This window comes from Drosophila virilis, chromosome X, assembly GCF_030788295.1.
Source record: "Drosophila virilis strain 15010-1051.87 chromosome X, Dvir_AGI_RSII-ME, whole genome shotgun sequence".
Taxonomy (NCBI): domain Eukaryota; kingdom Metazoa; phylum Arthropoda; class Insecta; order Diptera; family Drosophilidae; genus Drosophila; species Drosophila virilis.
Genome location: NC_091543.1, coordinates 23,534,798 through 23,557,396, shown reverse-complemented (window position 1 = coordinate 23,557,396; position 22,599 = coordinate 23,534,798). Strand labels below are relative to the sequence as shown.

The following is a 22,599-nucleotide window of genomic DNA, read 5'->3' as shown; positions in this document are numbered from 1 at the left end:
GCTCTTTCTATTTTTGACTGTCACTCTTTGGACATTTGATCTTCCTGTCTATACACAATATTTAATACTGTTTGTGTTGACTGAAAGCTAAATTCAAAACAATAGTTGTCTTTCTGATTCAATTTAAGCTTGGCAAATGAGAAAGGCATTTTGTGAAATGAAATTGAAATTTGGCATGTCTTACCGAATATTGATAGTCCACCTCCATATAATATCTATGTTTGATTCAACCAAAGTTAAATTTGCGTTGCATGAACCTTAAACATATTTTTTATGCACAGGCACAAACAAAAATCCAAATCCTCTCTCCAGGTGGCAAAAACCTGTGGTTGTCATGCTTTCCGGATAATTCAGTGCAAGCTAATTTAGAAGCAGTCTTGAGAAAACATTTCATATTCTTCTTTCTTTTCCAGACAGATCATATCTATGTAGAAAACGGCCAAATCGAACCAATATATTGTATAGCTGCCATTCGAGCAAAACCAAACTGATCTGAGTTGTACAAAGAACACTAAAAACCTCTGAGAAAACCTATTGATGCTGTTTTGACGAGATTTTGGAAAAAAGTGATGTGGTATGTAATAAGTTGAATTATACTTGAAAGCTTATATAAAAAATATGTCTAATCGGAATAATGCATTTTGCATATCACACTGCCAATTATAATAATAATAATAATAACTAATGTCTTTTACTATCATTGTAATATAACAAGTCTTCTTATGACCATAATACTTGGTTCTAATAGCTGTAATTTAATAAAATTTATATATTTTATTGTTGAAACTTTAACTCTCATAATAATGAATGGAAAATGAGAAATGATCTAACTTAATTATAAATAACATGTGAATTTGAACAATCATATAATAATCATAAACTTTTGGCACATGCGAAACTTTTTGCTAACCTTATGTGGTTTTATTATAATTAAATAAGGTTAACCCAGAAAGTCAGTGGGCTTCAACCCTTCGCATTTAAGGGAATCTGTTTTGCAGTTGTTGGGAAGAAGTTCAGGAACTTTTGTTAACATTCACACTTGATGGAAATCTTTCACGCCTTCCACTTGGTTCGCTTGCATGCACAAGGAAAATCTTTTGAATACATTTTACTCGTAAGTGCGTGTGCGAAAACTATAACAACAATAATAACAACAATGAGTTCGCATCTTCTTCATTACAACCCGCCATGCCCTGCAATGCCCTACAGCAACGTACATTGCATAGATTAGGCAGGCAGCCAATTGCTGACTAAGCGAAAAACTTCTAACAGCGCCACACGTCTAAGATTACACACTCCTCCGTCACACACTAGCACACACACAAACACTCAAACGCACACACATACCATTTGGCAGTTGCTGTTCCGATCAGACCGTGTAATTCTATTGCGCAGGGGGTGTGCCCGGTTAGGGTGTAGTGCGGAGATGGAAGCCAAAATGAAAATGGCGGCGCACGTTTGACGCTTCACTTAATTAAGCGCCTTTTTGTCTGCTGTAAGTTGATAATTGAGGTTTTTGCCGGTTTCCAGTAAAAGTTAATGCCCCCAGTACCCAAATGGGAAAAGTGGCACAACAAAGGCGCCCACGGCTCTGTTGCGGTCCGGATTGGGGCGAGGTGGAGACGGGCAATACTTGTGCCGAATTAAAAGGTTCCTCAGCCCAAATGCAAAAAATAAAGAAAGCAACTAAGAATTCTCAAGTCGGAAGTGCTCGACTAGGAGATAGGATAGGAACCCCGTGCATAGCTACCTTTACAAACATTCTGGCTTATAAACACACGAGCATGGAGATCGCAAGGACTTATCTAAATCTTATTTATAGGGAATGGGATAGATGGAAATCTGTATTGACTATCATTATAAATGACAGGAAGTTAACCCAAACTGTAAATATATTTATTCTCCATTGAATTATGCAGAATATGTAAATGTATTTGCTTCTGGGAGTGAAAATGTTGTCTTTGGCCAACACTTTTTTAACATTTATTTTTTGCTCTAAACCCATTGAAAGCGGGTAAAATGTGAATACCACTTTGAAAAACATATATTTCATATTTCTGTAATAAGGGCCTTAAGATTTGGCATATGCACAAAATTTACAAACGTTCAGACTATAAGATCCGATATTGATATCAAAAGCATTTCTCATACGAGTTTTGGACAACGTGAAGCTGAAGCAAAGTCGCTGCCTAAAGCACTGTTGTGTATATTTGTATAGGAAGCTAGCGCACTAAGCTTAGGGCATCTCCTAGTTGGGCACTCCCCGCAAGAGCACTCTGTAAAAACTGAGAGCTGCATTGCGGACACGCCCGGGGTTGAAATATTAAAAGCATGTCTGATATTATTATCACATTGCAGTTAAACTATCAGCTGCTGGCCAATTTGGGGTAACGGGAATTTTGTTGGCATACGAGCTAGCTGGACGGGTTAATAAATAAGGCTTGGTAAAGAAGCAACAAAATGGTTGCATTGTAGAGTCGGCGGAGAATTTAGCACAAAAAAAAAAAAAAAACGGATTTAAGTCTCAGGCTAAGCTGAACCGACGTGGTCAGCAAATGCCGGGTAACTACTTATATGCGGATACATATGTATCTAGAATTTGCTGTTTACGAAGACCAAGCGACTCTATTGCTGTGGCAGGCGCCATAAAAACATAATCCACATAAAGCTTTTAACACACACACGCACACACACACATCCATATACTCGCAGTGGGAATTGCTGTGTGCTTTTTTATGGTATAAAAATTGCTGGCTCTTAAGCTGCCGTATCATTGCGTATCCGCCGAGTTGGCCACTGACCGACAATAGCCGCAGCAGCAGCCTTTGACCTGGTCAACTGTTTGAGCATTGTTTGCCCAGCAGCCAGTGGGTTATGCAATTTTAACAAGCTGTCCGCCACCCCACAAAAACCCACCGACCTGTCTTAAGCTTTCACTGCAAATGAAATTTATAAAAACATGTTTTCAAATAAAATAAAGTGGATGCTTAAGACTGAAACTAAAATAGACTGTCTTTTTTGTGGCTTCGGTAATTAAATGCTAAAAACCAGACAAAATAGCTTCTCCTCGAAGTTTGTGTTTTCCATGCCGCAGGGAACAATATATGCTATATATAAATTTTTCTAATAAGTGATTAAATGCTGATTAAATATTTAATTAGTTTGAGTAACAAATAATAATAAATTAATTAATTAGCTAAATTCAAATATTGTTTGAATTTCAATTGTCCGAAGGGCAAAATGTATGAAATGTACTTTGTATCTGATGGCCTTGCAGCAATAACGCGTTTGGTCAGGATTAGAAATCTATCTATCGACATGAAAAATCACTACTGAAATATCTTTTGGAATACATTACAGGACGTTATGCCTTCGTTTATTCCAAAATTAAACCACATAAAAGCTTAAATACACATGCTAGAATACTTTAAGTTAAATTGGTTCGGAATTTGAATATGCAAACTTTATATCACTGTCATCAGCTTTGAGAGCATCTCAGGCGTAATAAATGCTCAAATTTTCAATTCATATTTATTTTGGAAAATATTTACATAGTAGAACAAAGAGAAGGTCATGCCCAGGCCGGTTTTGCCTAAACTATATGTAAGAGAAATAAAATGAGGGACAGGGAGGCAGGGATATATAGAGCTATTAAATTGCCAACACAGCACACTTTTAAACAAAGCATGAACTTGCTGGACTAAGCTTATTTCTTGAGAATCGCATAGTAGCTTAAGTTATAAAGTAAACTTTTCTTTCGATTGGCATAGGAGAACACACACATATATACATACACACAATATACATACAAACATGCAAACATACATACATACATGGATACATACACCTTTACATCCATTCATACATGCAGACATACATACATAAATGCATACCACAATAAAGTGAAGTACTATTCGTCTTTAAGTAAAGTTAAAGATCGCTTTTCGAAATATTTCAAATAGATGTTTGGAAATTGTGAAAACAACAGCTCTGCAGTCATTTTCGCATATAGGGCCGTTTTTTAATTATCGTTATATGTATCGATCGTATGGTGAATTCTCGCGCAAGTCAATTAGAAGCTAATCAGAGAATAGGGAAAATAGTTTTCAAAATAAATTTACGGTTGGTTAAGGTTAATATAGTTAGAAATATAGCTTCCTAACTTTCACGGAAGTGCGTTGAGCGCAATCATTCAATCAATCAGTCAAGACAAACATATGATTATTGAGAAAAAAACGAATTCTTAATTGGCCCGAAATTGTCTTACTGGGGATTTATGTAAACCTTAAGCTGTTGGTTTTTTTTTATCAGGCTTTAATTATTGAAAATATCAGAAAAATCATTTAGTTTCCGAGAGCTTCATATGTCCACTCCCCAAGAACAAAAAAAAAAAAAAAAAACATAAAACAAAACTTGAAACTTTGAGTTCAATTTATTTTTAATCCAATAAAAACCAGCAAAGTGCGAGGCGTGCTGGAGCGAGAAGGTTTCGGATAGGTGAATTCGGGTTGTGGGCTGAACGGCAGCATGCAGGGAGAGGGAAGGAATTGTTGGGCAAGCCAGAACAGGGCAGACAGATTACTGGAAGTTGGAGGCATTGATTGAGCTACATGTATATGGGATGCCAGCTGGCAAGCTGTAAAGTTGTTTGGCGTCCATTGTATGTTGTGCGTCAATGATAAAATGCGCAATTTTTCGAAACAAATATTTGCAAGACACTTTAATTTACCACACACCTACCCGATATATACTCACACATGCGCGTAACCACACATGAGTGTTAAAAAATGTGTCTTGAAACTGTTGACAACTAAATAATTTTTTGGTTCAACTTGGGTTTTATTTTTGCTAGCCATGGTCTGAAGTATAGCATGAGCTTTTCATGCTTCGTGCGCCGTGAAACGAGATACGCGCACACACACACACTCACACAAATAAGCATGTACACACACGTGTGTAACCCACACAAAACATGTGGAAAATGAAAAACTTAGATGCGGACGAGGGGGAAGGTGAGGGCAAAGACGATGCATCGATGCCAAAGTTACTACTCGGATAACACAAAACAAAACTGCCATTAAATATGCGAGACCTACATTCAACACAAACCAGAGAACCTGACACGGGACACACACACACACACACATCCACAGCGACACACACTTACGCTGAGGCACCTTGTTGATTGTAAGAACCGCAAACATCACTCATGTGTGTCCACACAACACGAGCCAACACCCTGTGCAGGGACAGGTCTGTGGGCATTTAGTGTGTTGGCATACGATTTGTAAATGCTATTTTTATTTTCTAACGACACCCCCCCCCCCCCCCCCCCTCCCTTCCGTTTCCACATACAACCACACCAACATTTCACCTCTCTCTCCCCTACAAATTTACGAAACGACAGTTTTTCTTTTGATTTTCCTGCGGTTGCTTTGCCGCCGAGCAACAACAAAATATATGCATTTTCAATCCTTTGATACCCTGCAGCCATGTGTATAGATTAAGGGTATATGTTTGAAATTTTTCTGTATATAATCTCTATATATAAAACTGTTTGTCCTGATTGACTGACTGACTGACTGATTGATTCGTGTTCAACGCACAGCCCACACCGTACGAGCTAGAAAGCTGAAATTTTCACTGTAGTTCCCTTATATGATGAATGTTCACGTTATGAAGCGGTTTCAGAAAATTCCACACTTTTCCAAAAATGTTGTCCTCCTTGGTGGAAATGGGTGTCAACGATTTGGTGGATGACTTTTCGCCCTCAAATTCATTTTCAAGGATCTATATGGAATATCATTTGAAACGTGTTTTACATTTTTCTCAACAAATCTAAACTCCTTGGGTAGAAATGCGATTTTTTGGGCGAAGTGTTATAGCGATTTGGGAAATTCCCCTCACAATAGTGGTTAATTAGCTAAAAATGTTAGTATGAAACTTTTTTGTTATTTAACATCGGCCTCAAACTCATTTTCAAAAACATTTGTTTAGATTCACATGAAATTCGAATTCACTTTTTGGAAAATTCATCCCTTCTCGGTGGAAATGGGGGTCAAGGATTTGGTGGGTGACTTTTCGCGCGAAATTCATTTCCAAGGATCCATAAGCAAAAATCACTTCAGACTTGTTTTACACTTTTCGCAGAATCAAAGCATCCTCGGTAAAAAGTACAATTCAAAAATGGTGGATGTTTTAGCTTTTTCCAATAGCTTTTTCAAATTTAATGAACCACCCGCAGCAGTGATCATTAGGTGGAAAACGTTGGCATGAAAGTTTTTATTTACCGTCCGATCAGATATATATATATATAGTGTTGTCTCTTGTCTGCGTTGGTTTTAAATTGAGTTTATGGTGAACTTTATGCGTTCAATAAATAATGAAGAAGACTTCGTCTTTTTAACGACAATCGCCAATTAACATTCATTGAATGCGAAAAAAGCTTTTAAAATATTGCACACACACCCCTCGGCTGTGTTAGGGTGGCAGCTTTAACCCTGCACTCACCCGTTTTAGCTCAGCAATGGTCCACCGAGTGAATTTAAGTGACATCTGTCTGTGTAGCAACAGTGGAAAGTGCCCGGGTCCTAGCTGTCACGAAGGCTTTACACGGCAGCCAGGTAACTAGTCAGGTGTCTTTGGCTTCCGGATGCCTTGTGCCGTGTGCCGTGTGCCTTTTGCCTTATGCCATTTGCCACACGCAGTACATCCTTGTTGTGCTTGCTCTTGTGTAGGGTTCTGGCGCGTGTGCAAGTCAAATTATGTGGAAATAAATTATGGCCCGCACGCTGCGACGAAAATGGAAGCTAAGCGAGACAAAAGGCATGAAGCGAAACCCTTCGCCAGGCAAGGCAACAGGCAGCGCACAGCAGGACTCGCAGAGGACCCTCGCACTTTGACTCATTAGCTGGCATCAGCTAAAAACAAAAGCCAAATGCGGCACATTATTAATATTTTTGCGCATTTCGCTTTCGCCTTTACCGCCAATTTGTTATGGATTAGCTTTAAATAACTTTTCCCTCACATACACCCACATACCCACGCCCATACACGCACACACATACTGGGCACTATATACTTCATCCACCATTTTGCAGCCTATTCGCATTGTGTATACGCCGTGTGGCACTGTGATTTATGCGCTCAATTAACAGCTCGATTTGGAGGCGGTTAAATGACCAAATAATTTTGATGGCCCACCCCCTGAAACGAATCAAATTAAGCGCCTTCACAATCAGGCTAGATTTCGGTTTCACAAGCAATTCACATGCACAACCAATGCAAAATTTCAGAACTTCATGTTCGTGCATGCACAAATTGAACATTTTTTTTATATATTTTTTAAAATTTTTTTTGTGCAGTTTTGCTGTTAACCTGCCATTAACAAACTTAGCACTGGGGAGAGAGAGAGAGCACGAGAGAGAAATGCCAACTTGTTGGCCGAAACTACATATTCGCACAAGTTCTTCGAAGCATCGATCTGTGGATGCTCTTATATACACTGAAGAAACTCAAGGCTATGCATTTCAAATTTTGAAAATGAGAGAGGTATCCAATGTGGAAAATATTATCAAGACTACTCTACGAGAGCCTACTTTTCAAGTTTGGTTTGTCTAGATCTTATAAGATATCAAAATTACGAAAATGGGCAAAATATCTCAAAAAGAGCTAGATCTGCGTAAAATATACTAGAGCATATATTTTAAAAATTTTACCAAGTCCCTAATTCTTGGTGTTTCCGAGATCAACGCGATCACACAGACAGACAGATGGACAAACAGACGGCCGGTCAGACAGTCGGACAAGGTAAGATTGGCTCAGGTCATCGCCCGGGTTACGAATATTTATATGCTCTATAATTGCTTCCTGCTGCCTTCACAAAACCACTTTACCCCTTTTTACCATTATCTGTGGGTTCAGGGTATAAATACTTCGAAATGAGCTGAGCGATTTTTTGTGGTAAGTGGCATGGGAGAAAAATGTTGGTTGGTAATAAATTGTACAAAGTACGCGTGCAGAAGTTTTCTATTGTTTTTACTGAAATCATTTAAAATGGGGGAACTAAAGTCATAATAAGGAAAGTTCGTTTTTGTGTTGCTGATATTTTAATAAATGTATATTAAATTATTATATTAAATTCAGACAGCTTTCCTTATTTGTTTATCACGAGAAATTGAAAAAAAAGATTGATAATTCTTAATATATAATTCCCAGCTAACGTGATAATATATATTTGTAGATTGTAGGTCTTCGTTTTTAGACAGACTCGTCAATAATAATAAATGTTTTTGGGCATTATATATATGTAGGCTTTAGTTATTGCACTTTATTCTTTTACTATGAAACCAACCTTAACCTAGTTCAACTATGTTTATTTATGTGAAAATGATTTGGTTTCAAATTAAAAAAAAACGTTGCAGGAGGTCCAGCTGCAAAGTTCAGATAAATTTGGCTTTAAGGAAAGCCATTTCGTTAGATTAGATACAAAGTTCACCCCAAACTTCTATGAAAATGTCTACTTATAAATTGAAAATTGAATTTTATTATATTATATTATATGCATTTTATGACAAACATAGGCTGTGAATCGTGAACCGTGAATCGTACAACCGACAATCAAGCTGTTTAATTTGCCATCTTCAACTATATGCTCAGGTAGCTATTAATTAGTTTCCTAACTGTGAAGAGCATGTTCCAATTATATGAAGAACGCTACTGAGGACCGGCTTGACTCTTACCTACCCCGATTAAATTCTTTTTCATTACACTTGATTGCTAACTTAGTTACTTTGCCTTAAGCTCAGACTTTGCCATTCTATTTGTTGTTTCTTCTCCTGTTGCTTTGCACTTAGCCTGTGTTTTGTAATGCAGAAAAAATAGAAAGCATTAGCTACTTTTGCGATTCATGGTATCATTTGGTTCTTGTTACGTTATGCGTAATGCTTGTATAAATCTCATAACACAATTTCAAAACTTTTCTTTTATATGCCGTCGAATCTCGATTCACTCAATTGCCGCTGCCGCTACAACAAGTTGAACCATAGCTGCGAATACCAAAACGAATACGATATGAGAATTCGTACGAGTGTATGCATACAAATGTTCCATGGGTCCATGTCTGAGTTTGTAGCGAACACTCAGTAAAATATACAGTTGCTTTTTATACTCTGAGCCCATTAAAAATGGGTAAATGGGTATAATGTATGTGTGCAAATGTATGTAACAGGCAGAAGAAGCATCTCCTACCCCATAAAGTATATATATATTCTGATCAACAGCCGAGTCGATCTAGCCATGTCAGTCTGTCTGTCTGTCCGTCCGTCCGTATACGCAAGGATATTAAACTTGATTTGAATTTGCAGTACGAAAACGCGCAGTCTGAGCTTGTTTCCGATAATCCATGACTTGCTCTATGCTCAAGTAATCGATCATAATCGAAATCGTGGTTTTTGAGCAAATCCATCCCGCTACCATACATAGCTATAAATCAAGTAAAAACACCCATTTTTATTGCGCCCCAACTTAAGCAACAGTTTTCATTAACTTGTCTTTTTGAGAATATATGAATATTCTATAACATAATGAACTCTACTGTTCAATTCTATCAACAGCATTGCAGCTACAATTGCATTAGATTAGAAATCACTAGAAAATAAATCACTTGGTGGTACGGCTGCTTAGTAAAGGTAGGTAGTGCAGTCCGTTATGGGTTCAAGTCTTATTAAAGAAACTATTAATTTTTTTTTAATGCATTTTTATTACTTTTAAAACAAACGTGCTCATGGCGCGACCTACATTTGGTGTTGGTAGAAGAGAGGTCAGGGTATCCCTTAATCGGTAATTCCCTTCTTACTCGTTGCGAATATTTCCGGGCCACTTTTAAAACAATCTCGGCTTAAGCGCTTGAGAATAATAATGCTCCGGTTGAAAATGCTCGACTATATGATATCCTTTGAACACTAACACAATAATATAAATGCGTTTTTACGAAAACATTCAAGTATTTAAACAACTTAAGCACATCAGATATTTGCTTTTTCTGTTCCAACTACTTTTAAGTCGCTTCGCAGAAAATAAATAGAGGGCTGGGGGAGAGCTCAGAAAACTCAAGGAATCCCATTGTTAATATATCTCATCTACTCAGTTCTACAAACATTTGCAATCGTTATGTTTATGTGTATTAAGTTAATCTGGACATGGAGGACTTGGATAGCACGCGAACGCATCCAAGATGTCATTCACAGCCCAATATACACTTCTTTTTTTTTTTATCGATTTCATGGATTTTAAACAAACTTGAGTTGCGCAGGCAATGGAAAATACTTTCCAAATTTGTGTAGCCTTTATAAGTAGTATCTGAGGATCGACGCGTCGTTCATACATAATTGATGGACATGGCTATGTCGGCTCAGTAGAAAGAATACTTATAAATATGCTCCGCTTATGGGGCCGGAAATGTTTCCTTTATCCTGTTACATGCATTTTTACAGAAGCATTATACCCTTTTTATACATTCTGAATGGGTAAGGGTATAAAAAAGAAACGAATGCGCTGCACAAACACTGATTCGGATAAGGATACGGCTACAGTTGCCGAATACGAAATGCACCCGCACACTTACACCCGCACACACACACACACCCGGACACACACACTCGCAAATGCACTGCTGATGGCCGCCATTACTGTTAAATGATTTCTGCAGCTGCTGCAGCAGCCATCGTCTTTGTCGTCGTGGCAGAGTGAAAAAAGCTGCATTTCCGAGTATATGTATAAGTATATGCATGCAACAAGACAAGAATATATAAAAAGCTATAAAAGTAGGAAAAACTGCGAAAATGACAGCCTTACCGCTAACGCTGTCCGCCGCTTGATGCGTGGAAAGAATTTCATGACCTGAGAATTTACAGCAAGGTATAAAAAAGTCGCCGCCATCAGGCATAATTATAATCAGCCCGGGTACAAACACAAAAGCCACAAAAACAAGTTAAAGTGCTCTAGTCGGGAGTGTCCGACTGAAAGATACCCTGTACCCAGCAGCAAGCAATTGAACTCCCTTTTAGGCATCCACATAAACGCACACTACCAAATACACACATACCTGTTAGTATTCGTTTTTACGAATATTGTTGTTATCAAGCTATTGAAGTTAAGTTAAGCCAAACATAACAACATTTCTACCCATTTAAATGGCCACAGAGTATAAAATCAAAAGAGAAAAAAACAAAGATAAACATAAAATGTTGCAACAAAAGATTAAAAGGATGATAAAAGCCGAATGACCTGCACACCAAGCGATTATGCATTTGTATTGCGTTGTTGTAAGTCCTCAGCATAAGGTGTGGCAGCCAAATGCCACCCGACTCCACCTCAACGCTATGATGATGACAATGTTGATGGTCCGGTTGCGTGTTGTTGAATGGCGCACATTTGCCGACTACCATTTAAGGGAAAAACTCAAACAAAATTCAAATTAATGCTGTCGTATTTTAGCTATTAGAAGAAATCATTTTGAGTGTTCTAATTGTGACAACTCTGTAAACAAAATATTTATAATAAATAGGAAGGATTTTTTACCTAATATTCAATTTCAGGGTTTCTTCTATGTTAGGTTTAAATATTTGATATTATATATGTAGGATTCGGGATTGTTTCAGAAGAGCCAGTAGCCGAGCGTAGTGGTCGTCTTTATCAAACAACGTCTACAATAGAGCGCCAAACGGACAAAAAGAGCAAACGGTCCGAGCCTCTGCTCTCAGGGAAAAACAATCAAAAAGTCAGTCGATGCCGAATATTAGGTACAATTGGCTTAAGGAAATTCCACCCGCATGTATGGAAAAATCGCGAAAAACGTTTGTATGCAACTTTTTTGTTAACCATCCATTTTACATTTGTTTAGATTCACTTGAAGTGAATCAGAGATTTGGTTGGTGACGTTTTGCGCTCAAATTAATTTCCAAGGATCTATATGAAAAATCATTTGCATTTTCAAACGAATGGAAAATAAGTACAGCAGGAAGAAATAGAATAGAATTTCTTTAGGGTGTCTCTTTCATTTTATAAGTATAAATAAATATATACGGAAAAAAAGTTTATAAATCATTGGATTAAAATGAGAGAGGGGAACAAGCATTTATTGGCATTAACCCAAGTTTGTCGACTTCGTCGCCGTTGAAGCCGCTGCTCGTTAATCTTAGTTAGCCATTGCCTGGCTACACAAAGAAATCCTCGAAGTGGCGCCCAAGTGCCACCCATACTAACTGCTATCGCCCGACCGTTGCTCCAACATCACTTGAGATTTTTGCAACTTTAACAATTTTAATTCGTTTTAATTTATAGCGAAGCTCGTTGTCCCTTTTAGTTAGCTGTAAGATCCGTTTGTCATATATATACTAGCGGACATAGCACGGACTCTCTGGGCACAGTTTTTCCTTCAAAATTGAACATTGTATTTACAGTTTTATTGAGAGGGAATAATTTAATTTTTCCCTTCTTCTCATAAATCCAATTTCCATTCTTCGTAGCTAATTTCCCGTAGACAGTGAGTCACGTTTAAAATCCATTCATATAGATGTTTGAGAATGAGTTTGAAGTCCGTCGGAACAAAAAGTTGCAATCACAAACAAAAATTCAGTATTTTCAATTAGATTGAAATTCAATGAGAATACATAACAGCGAAAACTTTCCTCCTATTAGATGGACAACTCTCTTGGGCGGACATTTCCCCCCTTTATAAAGCGAACGCTTTCCTTGAGAATATGCGCAGTGGTTAGGTTTAATTGATTGTCAACACCACCTATAATCATAGCAAGTCTTATTTCAATTCATGAGAATAGAATAGTAGGGCGTTTTGTCAAGTAACTTTCGTTTGTAAATAAGCAGCGCAACGGAAAGAAAACTTCTACTCCGTTTGGTTTAAAAGAGCATTAATGCAAAAACAGTCGTGTGTTGATCTCCAATCAGTCAAGGAGGTAGCTCCACATGTATGTTAGTTGGTAATCTACCTTACCCAGTTCAAATATTTTGCTTTAAGTCTTAGACATTCGTTTTTTATCCATTTTAAAGTAGAGTTTCCCACCCAAAGTATACTTTTTGCCTTCCTAGCTCTTAGAAATAATATTTATTAAATTAAATTTGTAAAACTTTAAAAAAGCAGTATTTTAATTTAAAAAGATTTTGATCATAATTTTATATTTGTAAAGAACCCACGTTTAGTTGTAATGCCGAAGCAAAATGTCACGACGAGACCAAATTGTTTTATAGTATTATTGATATCACAAATATACAAATATTCACATATTCGCATGAGTCTTATTCATTTGCTCCCCTTTGAATTCATCTACACTGTTGAGTATTGCATTGAGAATTGATTTTGTTATTTATGCATTTCATTTAATGGATTTCTTTGAATTTCCATGTAGCTAGATGCATTTACACCAATCGCCGCCCTATCTCCTCACCTCTCGAAAACCCAAATGTTCGTTTTGGTTTCCTTTCCGGTTTCGGTTTCGGTATAAGATTTATGTGCAGTCAACTCAAAGCAACCCCAATAGATACAATGAACAAGCTGACGGCCAGTCAGAATTTGTATCTGTATCTATAGTTTTTTCCTGTGTGTGCTAGAGTGGGTGTGCTGGGTCTGTGGGTGTGTGGCGACATATTTGTAAGCGTCAGCATATTTAATTTAATCGCTATTTCGCTAGAGAGTTGGAAAGTTGTCGCCCATCTTTACAGCAGTGTTTCTTTTTTTGCCTGGCCCGGGGCGTAATGTGGTTAGAAGATGAATTAGATTCAGTTATATTTCTAGTTCTAGTTCCAGTTCCAATTCCAGTCACAGGCGTTGCCCTATTAGGTTGATCAGCATTGTTATTGTTTGTTTTATCATTGAATTGCCTTTGGCACAAATATTATGATTGCTGGAACGAATTCGGGCCCATTAGCTGGGGCCACGGGTCAGCTAAAACATTTGGCGTGTCCTACATTGTTTACGGTCTGGTTGAATCATTTAGTTATTGTAATGGATGTGGACTCAATTTCAACTCTGTGATGTTTGTGCTCTTGACAGGCAGTTGCAAGTGGCAGTGGTAACAGCGTTTCGCAAGTGATTGAATAGCTCCACTGCTCCAGACCTTTGAAATTGGCTACATGCCACATTGGTCACATTCTACTCACCACTTACTGCCTAGTGTTGAGCCTGTTGGCTTTTTTTTTAGCTTTTAGAAACATCAATTGATTAGTTTCTCACTCGCATTTGATTGATGACACCTTCCGCCGAACACGTGGCAAGCACAAGCAATTATTTCAACTCTCCCTCTTTCGCATTGATGTGAAGCTGCTGATTGGTACATGCACTCAAGTCCAAGTACTAACATAACTTACACGCACTGGAAAGTATATTCAGCCATCAGTTAAAACCAGCAAGCACTTTAATTAAGTTTACAGAGCACAATCTCAAGCTATCTATCTCTCAAGCATTCAATCCTAATTACATGAAAACATGCTGTCAACCAGCTGTGACTTTTTTTTGAATAAACATGCATCTCCCATTGAGCACCATCCGATGGCTTTCTTATAACAGCTATTATATAACAGGATAAAAAAAACTCTCTTCTTCTGCGTAATTTATAAGAGCTGTTAACACGACATGACTAGCATTTTTATTCTTATTTTGGCTTAGTTTTACATTTAAGTTTCAGATTAAGTATAACATTAGAGTTTCTTGCATTAAAAAAAATCTAACAAAATATCTTACTCAAACACACTGTTTGTAGTTTTCAAAGAATCTATCTCATTTTTTTTGCCATTTATTTAATGCCAAAATTTGCTCTCATTTCAACACTCTTGCCAATTGCTTGTAAGTGATCTTATCTTATTTTTGCAAAGTGTAAAACTCTCAAAGTACTCATGCACCCAGCCCAACGATCACGGCCAAGGTGCAATAATCGACACATGTGCCGTCAGCGCATTTTAAAGAACCACAGTGAAACAGCTGCAATGTGGGACTCAACCAGGTCACCCGACACGACCCAATTGGACGGGACAGCGGCTACAAACCTACTGCGACAAGACGCCAGCAGCAGCAGCAGCAGCAGCTCGAGGCTAATTAATATTAAATCAAATAATTGTCAAATCTGTTCTTAAGCAGCACTCAAAATAAACAGTTGTGATATTTTATTGCGCACACTATTCAATACTCTTTAAACAATTTTCGATGCTATTAGCAAAGCCCCTTCGTAGTCAGACAGCAACTCAAGGAAGATTGCAAAGCCCAGTTTCGTTTTAAATGATGCTATGATTCAAAATTCGATAACTATATTTGCAGCTGTAGTATCATGAACCACATTATTTAATTCTTCTTATTGGTGAAAGTGAAAGTTTTTTTTTGTTAAGCATTTTCATGATTTTGGGTTTTCTCTTGTTAAAGATTGCACATACGCCACGTGGCACACGTCAGGCGCTTTTCACAACACAATCCCCTGCAAAGCTGGCCATTAAATGTGGCGGTGAATGGTATCAGCAAACTGTTTCTGCCAGCAGCCTTGGCCATTTATTTGCTTATTTATTGTTGTTACCAATTTGGCATAGCTTAGAGCCAAACCGCAGTGTGCAGGACTTATCAGGGATAAACATCGGCGTCTGCAGAATTGTCCTGTCTGCCAGTTGCAGCTTTTGTAATTACTTGTAGCAAACATATTCGCATCTCTATCGTCGCTCCCATCCAGGATCAGTTTGAATACATGTGTACGAGTGTTGAGTGCTTGCAGAGTTTTTTGATCATATCTGAAAAACCAAAATACGTTTTTGGGATTCGATTCAGGGTTCAAGCCAATGCCACGCCCAACGGTTCGGTATAGCAATTATCTCCAAAATAAAAGTCATTTCGGATTCACATTCTTATTTCCTTTCTTGTTGATCAGGATATGTTATAGTAAGGTAATTTTGTAGCTTAAACGATACTTTGATGGAGCAGGGATTATCTTTAGCAGATACAAAGAAGTTGAATACTCTTGAATAGAGCATTTTATTTTATTGTTTAAAGCTTAGTGTACATGTTTAATTATCAGTGACCTTTCTATTCTTTTAAGAATCTGCCAAATTTTCCCAACACTGCAATCATATAAGTATCACGTAAATTGTTGACCCACTCGGTCAAACATCAATAATTACGATCTCTACGACATTCAGGAACTTAGAGCTTCCATAGAAGCTTATTGGCTGTAAATATGGGTTTTTGGAAAAAAACATTACGTTTTTCACCACATGGCACACCTACTACATGTTTGGTTCCCGGTTGTTGATATTTTTGTTTGGATTTTGTAGCCCTTGTTTTTAGTAGACGAAACTTTTATTGTTTTTCTGTGTTCACATTTTATGGCATTGGGACACTCATGAACAACCGAAGAGATTAGCTTCACTCGGGGCCATTTACATTTGATTTGCGCTAAAATCGAAAGCCCTTTGCTTGTAGATTTGTCGTTTTGCGTATTGGGAGGCAGCTGTTAATCCGGCAGTGAAATTATATTCAATTGAAGAAGTCATTGGCTTTGGCGTTCATCGATTGGTTTGGTGATTGGGTTTGGGCTTGAGTATGAGTTTGCTTTGGCGTTGGCGTTCCGATTAGGATTACTCATTTACGGCTGTGGCAACATCAAACGGATTTTCGCACTATCATCGGCAGTGTCACCAGCATCCACATCTATATCTACGATGAGCAGCTCATTTATTCTCACCCGGACGCCAGTCTGGGCTGCTCCAGTATGCCCTTGAATTGATAAGGAGGTTGAGTACATGTGAAGTGCCAACTTTCTGTGTAGATGCCACTAGACAGAGACACATGTGTCCGCCCTCTCGCATTATGTTACAATTTTGGCCATTTTGCTGACTACTGCTGGTTCAGTGCTTGCTTCATCAATGGATATGTCAGAGTTGTTCCTATTATTTGGTTATTCAAATAAATTTCCTGCTGCGCCATTCGAATACACTCGACTCACACTCAATACACCCATGCACTACTCTTATGTCTGATGAGAATGTGTGCACATAAAAGATAATGAAAGTGTTGGCCTGCCTCATGGGACCTTTACTGGATCGCTGCGCACTCTTGCAAGTATGCAATGAAATTCTGTTGCGTGGACAGGTAGATAGCGCTCGTTTGTATGTAGGTTTATGCGCGTGTGTGTGTGTGCGGCAAGAGCACTCTAATACATGAAGTGGCTTTCACTTCCAACTGGAAGCTAATCTGCCTACATTGACTCACAATCAAGCTGCAGTAAATTAATTCACTTCACCGAAAGTGTGTAAACATATTCTACATTTGATGCCTTTCTCGTGAGGACCTTCTTTGACTGTTCTTTATATTTTAGTTTCTTTCAGCAAAATCTATCCCAACAATTATGAATACTAAACCTATTCTTTGATATTTCTATTCGCAATCTCATTTTAAGCAAATATCGTCTACCTTAAATTGAAAACTTGTTCGTATATGCATATATACTTGTATAACTTAGCTGTAATTAAACATAAGTGTAAAACCTTCTCATTCTAACTGCATTTAGCTTGATCATTGATAATAAGTACATTAAAAACTTTTAAAATACTAAATTTAAGCTGTCCGTATAAGACAAAAAAAAGAAGAAGCTAAATATAAACAACTAACCCTTCTAACCTTATTTTAAAATCAATTGCGCCAGACTGGAGAAGTCTTGTTACTTGAAAGAAACTGACTTAAATGGGGTAACTTAGATCTTTCAGTTGGAGTCCAAGTATATTGCCTGGTTGGGGAAGGTGATGGTATCCGAGTCCGCCTTGTCGGGCTTGTAGTTACCGTTTGTGTGCACTGACTGTTAAAGGAAGTGCTCTGTAGAGAGGACGAGTCGGTAGATGCCTCCTTATAGGTTTTTTTTGGTGTTCTCCCAAATGAATTCGATTTTTTTAGGTTTAACTTTGACGAAGTCGACTTATTAAACATATCATTGAATAGGCTATCATATTGCTCGAGATTCTGCTGTAAGTTTCTGGTTGCAAGTAAATTGTCCATGCTCTCTTCATAGTGTTTCTGATTAAGTTCCTGTTCAAGTAGTATATCGACCCGAACCTTCTGTAAATTTCCAACTGCTTCATCAATGGACCTTAACCGTAGCTGGGAAACTACTTACATTGTGGTAGCGCTTCATCATTTGCATGACAAACATGATTAAGAACGTCAAGATAGTGAGTGAAAACCACAAAAACTGATGATTGTCCAGTCCCACAGCACGACACCCACCAATTGCCTTTATAAGAAACCAGCACCAAGTCGGCCAGCCCTGACAAGTGGGCGACATCTTAATGGCTGTCTCGGTGCTTATAACTTCCTTGTATGTCCACATTGCGGAAAATTTCAAACAGTTACAAATTTTAAAAAGCTATGATATTGTATTCTGATGAATAAGCAGAAATTTAAAAATGGAAGTGTTTTCCTATTTCTGAAACAACTTATTTATGAGAAAAACTATATAGAATTATATGATATGTAAGAAAATAGATATTCCACTTAATGTCAAGGCCTACTGACAACTCTAAGTGTACGTAATGTTTACAAAGCTGCGTCTTGTTTATTTGTATTATCAATGCTGGTTTCGACATAGATTTGCTTACTTAGTTGTTTTAAAATGTTTGTTATATAATGCTTGTTTAGTTGAATAATGGATGAATTTAATGAAATGGGAATTATTTCTTAGCCTTAAGCTGACACAAAGTTTACATCATGAATCGTTTTTTTTTAATTAATCGAGCTTTTGCATGTTCTTTATAAAACTGTTAAAAAGCAGATTGGTAATCTCAATCCTGCCACCCTCTTACTCTGTCTTTCCAGTTCCTTCAGATAAAAGCATAGAATAAAATATTTTCTGGCTTCTTTGCTCACAGTGCGTCATTTATTGCACAAGTATTATCAGGCTGGCTTTCCAAACCAAACCTTCACTTCAATCCACTGCTGCTGCATTCGCCCTCTCACTCTCACACTTTATGTGCGTCTCTCTGTCGTAGATTTGATGTATTTCGTACTCTTTGCCAGTTGCTCAGTTGCAATTCCATTTGGCGACTTTGGACTGCTTGGATAGCTTTTGCGAGGTAAGAGAAGGCGCGAATATTTTGCTAAATAAATTGAATGCTGCGTGGAAAATTTGTTTTTGCCGCTTGCCACAAGGGAGTGGGAGGGGCAAGGGAGTTATTCTGAGGGGCTGATGAAAGTAGCGCGAAAGCCATGAGAAAAATGGCAAAAACTTTCATTTGAGCAAACAAAGCTGCAATTCTAATAAAGTCATGCTGTGTGACATGCAAAAGGCGAAACTATGTTGTTGTCAAGCTAACTGTGAATATGCATATGCCCGATGATATCTAGGTGTGTGTATGTGTGTGTGAGTGTGCGTGCGCGTATGTGTTCCACACATTGTGTCCATATTTGGAACAGCTCTTATTCAGCAGCTGGACGCAGCTTTTTTATTGTACTGTGCCGTCCGTACGTGCGCTCATATTTCACAGCTGCCACAGATTCGCCATTTCATTCTCATAACAAGACAATGAAAGAGGCATCATAACTGTGACTCCGAGTGGCAGCCACTATGAGCCAATTCCTGCCACAATTTTCTATTAGGCCCTCCTCCATTGTGGCCACAAACAAGTTTCCGTCATTGTGTGCGGCGCATAAATACTATTGGTATGCCACATGAATTTTGTAGGTGCTGGTTGCCAAAATTGAACCAACTGCCACGCCTACCAAGGCATATTCAAGCCACAAATGCGATGTCATTTGCATCTGACAAATGGCATATTGCGGTTGCACCTACAACTTCCCAATGATCAGCACAAAGGCTGCCACATGAACACACAGCGAAAAAGTATAAGTCGCTTAGGCGCAAGCCACACGGTCGATAATTTTGGCCAGATTGAAAGTATGTAAAGGTATTTCAAATAATTTGCTACGCCTCCATGTTATTTGATTGGATAGGACTTGAGTAAAGACGAGGCGGCGCTCATCAGTAGATGCTCGAAGGCTGTACAGGAAATATGTTTTCTCGCCTGTCAACGGCTCCATAGTACCTATTTGGTGGTTAAACGTATTGCTGATAATCATTAAATAAATGTCGTGCACGGGAAACGAATACGCTGGAATTGTTGTTCTACAAATAATTAAAATACCAAGAAATTCACTGACCTGAACCCACGACGTAGTAAATCAATTGAAATTGAAACCCATAGGACGCAGCGTATACACTGCATAATTCAAAATCTATTGGTTCCCATATTCCACTTGGAATACTGAAAACTCATGTGCGTTTCCACGCCTACCTTCAAGTATTGCGAATAAACAATACAGTTCTCTACATTCGTGTACTCCAAATCAAACTAAACTATAGAATTTGCATTTACGGTCCACTTTGCTTGATCGCATATACAATTTTGAATTCAAGCAACGCAAATTGGGTTAATTCAACAAATGCAATTTGCTGGGGCCTAGTAAAACATTGACTATGCAATGCAAATCATTTTGGTTCAGACAATTATCTATATTGAATGTTAAGCGGAAAATGGGCACCTATTAAGTATAATTGTTAACAGGGGCGTGATTGATCAATATGCAATATAGACTACTAATGTAAAAGTCCCAAAAAGTCACAAAAAAAGTGTGCTCAATTGTGGACGCGCTTGCTCATTTCAATCGAAACGACGCTAATTAAAGGCTACGGGGTGCGCGGCGTATGTGTGATATTCTGGCATACCCTTTTGCTCAATTCATATAACCGCTGACATTTTTAATTTGGTCATTTATTTTCTGGCTTAAATGAAACTGGTCACGTGCATATAAATAGACATATAAGCATGCACATGTATAGCTAACATATGCATGCTTATACAGGCAATATGGTGTACTTGCTCGTGAATTTACTGTACTGTTGCCCCCGTCTCATTAATCATTGAGTTTGCCGTAATTCAGCATTGGACATCATCAATAACAGCTGTAAAAACAATTAGGCCATGGGCAATGCTCGACGAAATGCAATTAAATACCAAATACTGAATCATGAAATTCAGAGAGTTTTATAACTAAAATCGATTCGTAAAAATCCACCCCACATAGCGAGAACATTTCTGGGAAAACACTTGCTTTATATGTTTAAATTAATTAAAAATTTAATCAAATTTAAATATTTGAATTTTTTTTTTTTTTGCAGCTGCCTACTTTGACACTAAACTGAGCGCAGCTTGTGCGATTAAGGTAAGATCAACAGAAAAAAACGTGTTTTGTATGAATTGTTTAGATGCCTCTTTAAATGTGTTGGACATAGGCTTGAATCCAAGATAGTAAAAATTTAACGATCCATTGTTATTGGAATACCAACAATTGCAGACGAGTTTAGATCTCACGTATATTAAATATACTAGATAGCAGGACAGAAGTCGAGACATTCTTTGTCAAAAGTCACTTTAAGAGTCAAGGTGAATTCAAATATTCCATATTGGTAGATAAGTCAGTAGTTTATTCAATATCGTGGCACTTTTACTCACTGAAAGCTTTAGACAATATACGAACGAATATACGGAATCAGATTGAAGCCCGTGTTCTCTTGTCACTATTTTGATTTCAAGTGAACGCTTAACGAACGTGCTCGCTTCAGAGGTAGATTTGTTTTTTACGATACGTATTCCTTAACAATAACCGATTAAACTAAAGCTTTAGTCGGTGGGCCAGATTGTTAGCTTAATTCGACGGTCTTTCAGGATATCTGCCATGTCGAAAGACCTATTTAGTATCTGAATAAGCCTTAATTAACTAGACAATCGAAAGTATAATTGTTAATAGTTAAAGCCTTGATATGCATGATGACAGCAGTAAGTAAATCGATTTGTTACCTTAATTTGAGTTGCCTCGACTACATGTTGTCTCTTACGACTGATGAAAGCTATTAAACAAGAGGTTAGAGATCATAAATTATATCATGCTAGCAACGTGCGTCAAATATTTTAAACTCGCTTCTCCTTTATTACTTTCACACGACTCAAAGTAATTTTCAAAAATTGTACAGCAAAAGGCTGGGAATAATCGAACCGCACCAACAACAATCAGTTCTGGGCTTACAGCTCTGGTTTCCACCTACTATGGATAGACTTATAGGTAATTCGATTGGCTTGAGTTGATCATTACATTTGATCATTTCGATCATGCTTAAGTAGATGGCTTTTGAGTTTTTTCTTAAAAAACAGATTCTCTGTTGACCTACATACTACAAGCTCCAATCCCATGCAACGTGCAAAGATTAGACGAACTTCACCGCTGGTGATGCACTGCAATTCATTAATTGAAGCGCTTCTGAGCGCTGACTGTTGGCGCTCAGTGTGTGCACGCGGTTAGATTGAGAGGTTGTCAGGCCACAGTCAATGCGACTGCCTTAACGCAAAGTGCCAATCAAAGAACGCTGCATCGCATACAGAGTCGCCTGTACAGGCATGGATGTACGTACTACCCAGGGTCGTGCGTGGGAAGGAGAGGAAGAGTAGAAGGGGCGGCGTTATCTGTCACTCCAACTCAATCCAGCTCAATCACCTGGGGCCCTCCGA

The 22,599-nt window shown here is 38.0% G+C and overlaps 1 protein-coding gene and 1 long non-coding RNA gene across 2 annotated transcripts in view; one reads left to right on the top strand and one right to left on the bottom strand.

The window, feature by feature from the left end:
* Positions 1-22,599, top strand: part of AstA-R1 (allatostatin A receptor 1) — a 132,293-nt gene that overhangs the window by 48,511 nt on the left and 61,183 nt on the right. The window contains exons 2-3 of the mRNA XM_002055326.4: positions 414-574; positions 21,216-21,259. The gene's annotated coding sequence lies outside the window, so the exon portion shown is untranslated. The remainder of the gene's footprint in view (positions 1-413; positions 575-21,215; positions 21,260-22,599) is intronic.
* On the bottom strand, positions 16,327-19,757 carry LOC26530535 (uncharacterized). Its single transcript, XR_004305214.2, has 2 exons — positions 18,159-19,757; positions 16,327-18,100 (listed from the first exon to the last, which is right to left on the bottom strand). It is a non-coding gene; the product is annotated as an uncharacterized lncRNA (long non-coding RNA).